The sequence below is a fragment of the Cryptomeria japonica genome, unplaced genomic scaffold, assembly GCF_030272615.1.
Source record: "Cryptomeria japonica unplaced genomic scaffold, Sugi_1.0 HiC_scaffold_689, whole genome shotgun sequence".
Lineage (NCBI taxonomy): Eukaryota > Viridiplantae > Streptophyta > Pinopsida > Cupressales > Cupressaceae > Cryptomeria > Cryptomeria japonica.
This window is the reverse complement of record NW_026729479.1, coordinates 37,815-46,000: the sequence shown is the minus strand read 5'-3', so window position 1 is coordinate 46,000 and position 8,186 is coordinate 37,815. Positions and strand designations below refer to the sequence as shown.

The 8,186-nt window shown below is 62.7% G+C and overlaps 1 non-coding gene across 1 annotated transcript; it reads right to left on the bottom strand.

Moving 5' to 3' along the window:
* Positions 1–489: 489 nt before the first annotated feature.
* LOC131872617 (5S ribosomal RNA) lies at positions 490–608 on the bottom strand. Its single transcript, XR_009370738.1, has one exon. It is a non-coding gene; the product is annotated as a 5S ribosomal RNA (ribosomal RNA).
* Between the last annotated feature and the right edge of the window lie 7,578 nt (positions 609–8,186).

The window sequence follows — 8,186 nt, the reverse complement described above, 5'->3', positions numbered from 1 at the left end:
AGTGGGAAATTCTATAATCTCAACTTTTTTTGCCTTTTCAGGAAACTTTTGAATGGAGCGCATCATTGGTGCGCTCCGAAGTGTGCTCCAAAGCTCTCTCCAGCTGCGTGCACCTGCCCCGGCCGCGCACCCGGCCCCGCCCAGCTTCGCTCACCTGTCCCGGGCGTCTGGTGCGGAACCTTAGAGTAAGAAACATCACCGTGCACCTTGGCCAACGTGCGCGACTCGACCGAGCGCGCACTGGCCGAGGTGCACACCGATTTCACCTGGGTGCGCGCGCAGCACCTCGGGCGCACCGGGGTGCGCGCACAACGCCCGGGTTGCACCGTGGCCTGTGTGCTCGGGGCGCCTCGGGTGCGCGCTCGGTGTCGCCCCCGCGCGCGCGGTAGTGCGGGCAGCGCACCCCGGCCCGGCCCGGCCCCGACGAGAACGCAAACGGGCAAAAGGTTTATTCAAATAGCATTGCGACGCCCGGCGAAAAACTAAAAAAGGGTGCAACACCGGGACTTCCCGGGAGGTCACCCATCCCAGTACTACTCCGGCCCAAGCGCGCTTAACTGCGGAGTTCTGATGGGATCCGGTGCACTAACGCTGGTATGATCGCACCCGTTATGAGCTTGTCGCAGTGTGTACTTAGCAAACCGCGACCCACGTGCGAATCCACCCCGGCCACCCACCCCCGTCGAGGTGCACACCCTCCCTCGCGAAGTGCGCCCCGTTCGCCAAGTGTGAGCCCTGCCCGGGTGCGCGCACCTTGCTAGGGCGTCGGGTGTGCACCCGGCCCGGCCTACGTGCGTGCACCTGGAGGGGGCGTCGTGTGCGTGCAGTGTCCCGTCTGCAACGCGGTGCCCACACACCACCTCGGGCGCAACGACCTGCGCTCACATGTGGGCCGAGTGCACCTTGGTGCATGTTCGGGGCGCCTCGGGTGCACGCTCGATCTTGCCCCGGTGCACCAAGGCGCTCGGTTTGCCCCGGGTGCGCACTTGGTGCAAGGTGGGCACCCAAAATAGGGATCAAGCACCAAAACACAAGTTTCGGGATGCAAAATGGGACCCAAGGACCACAAATGCGTTCCAAGACCCATGATGGGTCCACGAGAACAAAAATGTGTTCCGAGACTTAATAAACAAATATTGGGTTTTAGGAGAAGAAACATGCTCTGATGCCCAAAACGAGAATCGACCCCGAAAAGGCCACAGGCCAAAAGTGGGATGCGAGACAAAAAAAAATGGGACCCGAGGACCAAAATTGGGTTCCCAGGTCGAAGACAGGGCAACCGGACAAGAAACGACCTCTAAGGCTCGAAATGAGTCCCGACGACTAAAACTTGACAAGAAGCACCCATCAGGCACCCAACTCGACACCCATGGGATGCCGACCCACCCGGGCTTCCACCTAGCACACCTTGGCACCCACCCACCCTCGCACCCAACCTCGCACCCAACTTAGCACCTTTGAACCCACATTGGCACTCACCCTGACCCTGGCACCTTGGAACCCACATTGGCACTCACCTTGACCCTGGCACCCACCTTTGCACTCACCTTGGGACCCACCCTGGCTCCCACCTCGGCACCCACCCAGACACCCACCTTGGTTCCTTGGCACCCACCTTGGATCCTTGGCACCCACCCCGACACCCACCTTGGCACGCAACTTGGCTACTTGCCACCCACCTTGGCTCCTTGACGCCCACCCCGACAACCACCCCGTGACCTACCCTGGCTAGGGTTGGTGCACACCCACCCTGGTGCCCACCTTGGCACCCACCCTATGACCCACCTTGGCACGCACCTTAGTACCCACCCCGTTACCCACCCTAGGACCCACCCCGTGACCCACCTTGGCCAGGGTGGGTGCCTTGGTGCGCACAACTTGCCTGGGCTGCACACCAGGGCGGGCTCAAGATGGCACCCGCGTTCCGTTTTTTTCACTATCTTTCAAAACGGAAATTTTAAAATCTCATTTTTTTCTTTTTTTTGCCTTTTCTGGAAATTAGTGAAGGCAGCGCATCAAAGGTGCGCAATGCTGGTGCGAACCCGGGAGCGCTCCGATGTGTGCTCCAAGGTGCGGCGTGCACGAAGTCCGAGCCCGGTTTGCCCCGGGTGCGCACCTCGCGTGCACCTTCGCCGGGGTGAGCACCTTGGCTGGGTTGCGCGCCCTGGTGCGTACCAAGGAGCGCTCTGAAGTGTGCTCCAAGGTGCGGCGTGCACGAAGTCGGAGCCCGGTTTGCCCCGGGTGTGCACCTCGGGTGCGCACCTCGCGTGCACCTTCGCTGCGGTGGGCACCTTGGCTGGGTTGCGCGCCTTGGTGGGCACCATGCAGTGCACGAAGTCGGAGCCCGGTTTGCCCCGGGCGCGCACCTCCGCCAGGGTGGGCACCTTGGTGCGCACAACTTGCCTGGGCTGCGCATCAGGAAGGGCTCAAGATGGCACCCGCGTTCCGTTTTTTTCACTATCTTTCAGAACGGAAATTTTAAAATATCGTTTTTTTTTGCCTTTTCTGGAAATTAGTGAAGGCAGCGCATCAAAGGTGCGCAACGCTGGTGCGAACCTGGGAGCGCTCCGATGTGTGCTCCAAGGTGCGGCGTGCACGAAGTCGGAGCCCGGTTTGCCTCGGGTGCGCCCTGGTGGGCACCATGGTGCGCACCAAGGAGCGCTCCGAAGTGTGCTCCAAGGTGCGGCCTGCACGAAGTCGGAGCCCGGTTTGCCCCGGGTGTGCACCTCGGGTGGGCACCTTGGTGCGCATGCCTTGCCTGGGCTGCGCACCAGGGCGGGCTCAAGATGGCACCCGCGTTCCTTTTTTTTCACTATCTTTCAAAACGGAAATTTTAAAATCTCATTTTTTTTTGCCTTTTTCTGGAAATTAGTGAAGGCAGCGCATCAAAGGTGCGCACCTCGCTGCCCACCACGGTGCGCAACGCCGGTGGGCACCCGGGAGTGCTTCGAAGTGTGCTCCAAGGTGCTGCGTGCACGTTGTCGGAGCCCGGTTTGCCCCGGGTGCGCACCTCGCGTGCACCTTCGTCGGGGTGGGCACCTTGGCTTGGTTTGCCCCGGCTGCGCTCCGAAGCGGGGTTATTGGAGCGCCGCCTCTTTTTTTGTCGGAGCGTTTGGTGGGGTTTCTCGCATTGGCTCTTCCGAGGCCCGGTTGCCACCCTGGCGCGCACGAAGTCGGAAGTAGGGTTAATTGCCCGGGTGCGCACCTTTGCCAGGGTGGCACCTTACCTGGGCTGCGCACCAGGGCGGGCTCAAGATGGCACGCGCGTTCCGTTTTTTTCACTATCTTTCAAAACGGAAATTTTAAAATCTCCTTTTTTTTTTGCCTTTTCTGGAAATTAGTGAAGGCAGCGCATCAAAGGTGCGCACCTCGCTGCCCACCTTGGTGTGCTCTGAGGTGCGCACCCGGGAGCGCTACGAAGTGTGCTCCAAGGTGCGGCGTGCACGTTGTCGGAGCCCGGTTTGCCCCGGGTGCGCACCTCGCCTGCACCTTGGCCGGGGTGGGCACCTTGGCTGGGTTTGCCCAGGGTGCGCTCCGAAGCGGGGTTACTGGAGCGCCCCCTCTTTTTTTGTCAGAGAGTTTGGTGGGGTTTCTCGCATTGGCTCTTCCCAGGCCCGGTTGTTGGGTGCGCTCCCACCCTGGCGCGCGCGAAGTTGGAAGTTGGGTTAATTGCCCGGGCGCGCACCTTCGCCAGGGTGGGCACCTTGGTGCGCAAACCTTGGCTGGGCTGCGCACCAGGGCGGGCTCAAGATGGCACCAGCATTCCCTTTTTCTCACTATCTTTCAAAACGGAAATTTTAAAATCTCGTTTTTTTTTTGCCTTTTATGGAAATTAGTGAAGGCATCGCATCAAAGGTGCGCACCTCGCTGCCCACCTTGGTGTGCTCCGAGGTGCCCACCACGGTGCGCAACGCCGGTGCGAACCCGGGAGCGCCCCGATGTGTGCTCCAAGGTGCGGCGTGCACGAAGTCGGACCCCGGTTTGCCCCGGGTGCGCACCTCGCGTGCACCTTGGTGCGCACACCTTGGCTGGGTTGCGCGGCCTGGTGGGCACCATGGTGCGCACCAAGGAGCGCTCCGAAGTGTGCTCCAAGGTGCGGCGTGCACGAAGTCGGAGCCCGGTTTGCCCCGGGTGCGCACCTTCGCCGCGGTGGGCACCATGGCGTGCACGAAGTCGGAGCCCGGTTTGCCCCGGGTGCGCACCTCGCGTGCACCTTCGCCGGGGTGGGCACCTCGGCTGGGTTGCGCGCCCTGGTGCGCACCAAGGAGCGCTCTGAAGTGTGCTCCAAGGTGCGGCGTGCACGAAGTCGGAGCCCGGTTTGCCCCGGGTGTGCACCTCGCGTGCACCTTCGCTGCGGTGGGCACCTTGGCTGGGTTGCGCGCCTTGGTGGGCACCATGCAGTGCACGAAGTCGGAGCCCGGTTTGCCCCGGGCGCGCACCTCCGCCAGGGTGGGCACCTTGGTGCGCACAACTTGCCTGGGCTGCGCACCAGGAAGGGCTCAAGATGGCACCCGCGTTCCGTTTTTTTCACTATCTTTCAGAACGGAAATTTTAAAATATCGTTTTTTTTTGCCTTTTCTGGAAATTAGTGAAGGCAGCGCATCAAAGGTGCGCAACGCTGGTGCGAACCTGGGAGCGCTCCGATGTGTGCTCCAAGGTGCGGCGTGCACGAAGTCGGACCCCGGTTTGCCCCGGGTGCGCACCTCGCGTGCACCTTGGTGCGCACACCTTGGCTGGGTTGCGCGCCCTGGTGGGCACCATGGTGCGCACCAAGGAGCGCTCCGAAGTGTGCTCCAAGGTGCGGCGTGCACGAAGTCGGAGCCCGGTTTGCCCCGGGTGCGCACCTCGCGTGCACCTTCGCCGCGGTGGGCACCATGGCGTGCACGAAGTCGGAGCCCGGTTTGCCCCGGGTGCGCACCTCGCGTGCACCTTCGCCGGGGTGGGCACCTTAGTGTGCAGACCTTGGCTGGGTTGCGCGCCCTGGTGGGCACCATGGTGCGCACCAAGGAGCGCTCCGAAGTGTGCTCCAAGGTGCGGCCTGCACGAAGTCGGAGCCCGGTTTGCCCCGGGTGTGCACCTCGGGTGGGCACCTTGGTGCGCATGCCTTGCCTGGGCTGCGCACCAGGGCGGGCTCAAGATGGCACCCGCGTTCCTTTTTTTTCACTATCTTTCAAAACGGAAATTTTAAAATCTCATTTTTTTTTGCCTTTTTCTGGAAATTAGTGAAGGCAGCGCATCAAAGGTGCGCACCTCGCTGCCCACCACGGTGCGCAACGCCGGTGGGCACCCGGGAGTGCTTCGAAGTGTGCTCCAAGGTGCTGCGTGCACGTTGTCGGAGCCCGGTTTGCCCCGGGTGCGCACCTCGCGTGCACCTTCGTCGGGGTGGGCACCTTGGCTGGGTTTGCCCCGGCTGCGCTCCGAAGCGGGGTTATTGGAGCGCCGCCTCTTTTTTTGTCGGAGCGTTTGGTGGGGTTTCTCGCATTGGCTCTTCCGAGGCCCGGTTGCCACCCTGGCGCGCACGAAGTCGGAAGTAGGGTTAATTGCCCGGGTGCGCACCTTTGCCAGGGTGGGCACCTTACCTGGGCTGCGCACCAGGGCGGGCTCAAGATGGCACGCGCGTTCCGTTTTTTTCACTATCTTTCAAAACGGAAATTTTAAAATCTCCTTTTTTTTTTGCCTTTTCTGGAAATTAGTGAAGGCAGCGCATCAAAGGTGCGCACCTCGCTGCCCACCTTGGTGTGCTCTGAGGTGCGCACCCGGGAGCGCTACGAAGTGTGCTCCAAGGTGCGGCGTGCACGTTGTCGGAGCCCGGTTTGCCCCGGGTGCGCACCTCGCCTGCACCTTGGCCGGGGTGGGCACCTTGGCTGGGTTTGCCCAGGGTGCGCTCCGAAGCGGGGTTACTGGAGCGCCCCCTCTTTTTTTGTCAGAGCGTTTGGTGGGGTTTCTCGCATTGGCTCTTCCCAGGCCCGGTTGTTGGGTGCGCTCCCACCCTGGCGCGCGCGAAGTTGGAAGTTGGGTTAATTGCCCGGGCGCGCACCTTCGCCAGGGTGGGCACCTTGGTGCGCACACCTTGGCTGGGCTGCGCACCAGGGCGGGCTCAAGATGGCACCAGCATTCCCTTTTTCTCACTATCTTTCAAAACGGAAATTTTAAAATCTCGTTTTTTTTTTGCCTTTTATGGAAATTAGTGAAGGCATCGCATCAAAGGTGCGCACCTCGCTGCCCACCTTGGTGTGCTCCGAGGTGCCCACCACGGTGCGCAACGCCGGTGCGAACCCGGGAGCGCCCCGATGTGTGCTCCAAGGTGCGGCGTGCACGAAGTCGGACCCCGGTTTGCCCCGGGTGCGCACCTCGCGTGCACCTTGGTGCGCACACCTTGGCTGGGTTGCGCGGCCTGGTGGGCACCATGGTGCGCACCAAGGAGCGCTCCGAAGTGTGCTCCAAGGTGCGGCGTGCACGAAGTCGGAGCCCGGTTTGCCCCGGGTACGCACCTCGCGTGCACCTTCGCCGGGGTGGGCACCTCGGCTGGGTTGCGCGCCCTGGTGCGCACCAAGGAGCGCTCCGAAGTGTGCTCCAAGGTGCGGCGTGCACGAAGTCGGAGCCCGGTTTGCCCCGGGTGCGCACCTTCGCCGCGGTGCGCACCATGGCGTGCACGAAGTCGGAGCCCGGTTTGCCCCGGGTGCGCACCTCGCGTGCACCTTCGGCGGGGTTGCGCGCCCTGGTGGGCACCATGGTGCGCACCAAGGAGCGCTCCGAAGTGTGCTCCAAGGTGCGGCGTGCACGAAGTCGGAGCCCGGTTTGCCCCGGGTGCGCACCTCGCGTGCACCTTCGGCGGGGTTGCGCGCCCTGGTGGGCACCATGGTGCGCACCAAGGAGCGCTCCGAAGTGTGCTCCAAGGTGCGGCGTGCACGAAGTCGGAGCCCGGTTTGCCCCGGGTGCGCACCTCGCGTGCACCTTCGCCGCGGTGGGCACCATGGCGTGCACGAAGTCGGAGCCCGGTTTGCCCCGGGTGCGCACCTCGCGTGCACCTTCGCCGGGGTGGGCACCTCGGCTGGGTTGCGCGCCCTGGTGCGCACCAAGGAGCGCTCCGAAGTGTGCTCCAAGGTGCGGCGTGCACGAAGTCGGAGCCCGGTTTGCCCCGGGTGCGCACCTCGCGTGCACCTTCGCCAGGGTGGGCACCTCGGTGCGCACACCTTCTCAATGTTTTCTTGCCTTTTCTGGAAATTGGTGAAGGCAGCGCATCAAAGGTGCGCACCTCGGTGTGCTCCGAGGTGCGAACCCGAGAGCGCTCCGAGGTGCCCACGAAGTCGAAAGTCGGGTTAATTGCATTGTTTTCCCCGGGTGCGCTCCGAGGTGCGCAACATCGGCGCGCACCAAGGAGGGCTCCGAAGTGTGCTCCAAGGTGCGCACGATGGCGTGCACCTCTGGTGCGCACGATTCGGAGCTCGGTTTGACCGGGGTGCGCACACCTTGGCTGGGTTGCGCACCTTTTGTGCGCTCCAAGGTGCGCACGAAGTCGGAGCTCGGTTTGCCCCGGGTGCGCACCTTCGCCAGGGTGCGCACCTTGATGCGCACGCCTTGGCTGGGCTGCGCACCTTGGTGGGCGCCATGGTGCGCACCTTTCGTGCGCTCCAAGGTGCGCACGAAGTCGGAGCTCGGTTTGCCCCGGGTGCGCACCTTGGTGGGCGCCATGGTGCACTCCGAGGTGCCCAAGATTGGTGCGCACCAAGGAGCGCTCCGAAGTGCGCTCCAAGGTGCGCGCGAAGTCGAAAGTTGGGTTAATTGTCCGGTTTGCCTCGGGTGCGCACCTTGCGTGCACCTTCGCCAGGGTGGGCGCCTTGGTGCGCACACCTTGGCTGGGCTGCGCACACCTTGGCACCCGCGTTTCCTTCATTTTAAATTTTTTTTTTTTACAATCTCTCAAGTGGGAAATTCTATAATCTCAACTTTTTTTGCCTTTTCAGGAAACTTTTGAATGGAGCGCATCATTGGTGCGCTCCGAAGTGTGCTCCAAAGCTCTCTCCAGCTGCGTGCACCTGCCCCGGCCGCGCACCCGGCCCCGCCCAGCTTCGCTCACCTGTCCCGGGCGTCTGGTGCGGAACCTTAGAGTAAGAAACATCACCGTGCACCTTGGCCAACGTGCGCGACTCGACCGAGCGCGCACTGGCCGAGGTGCACACCGATTT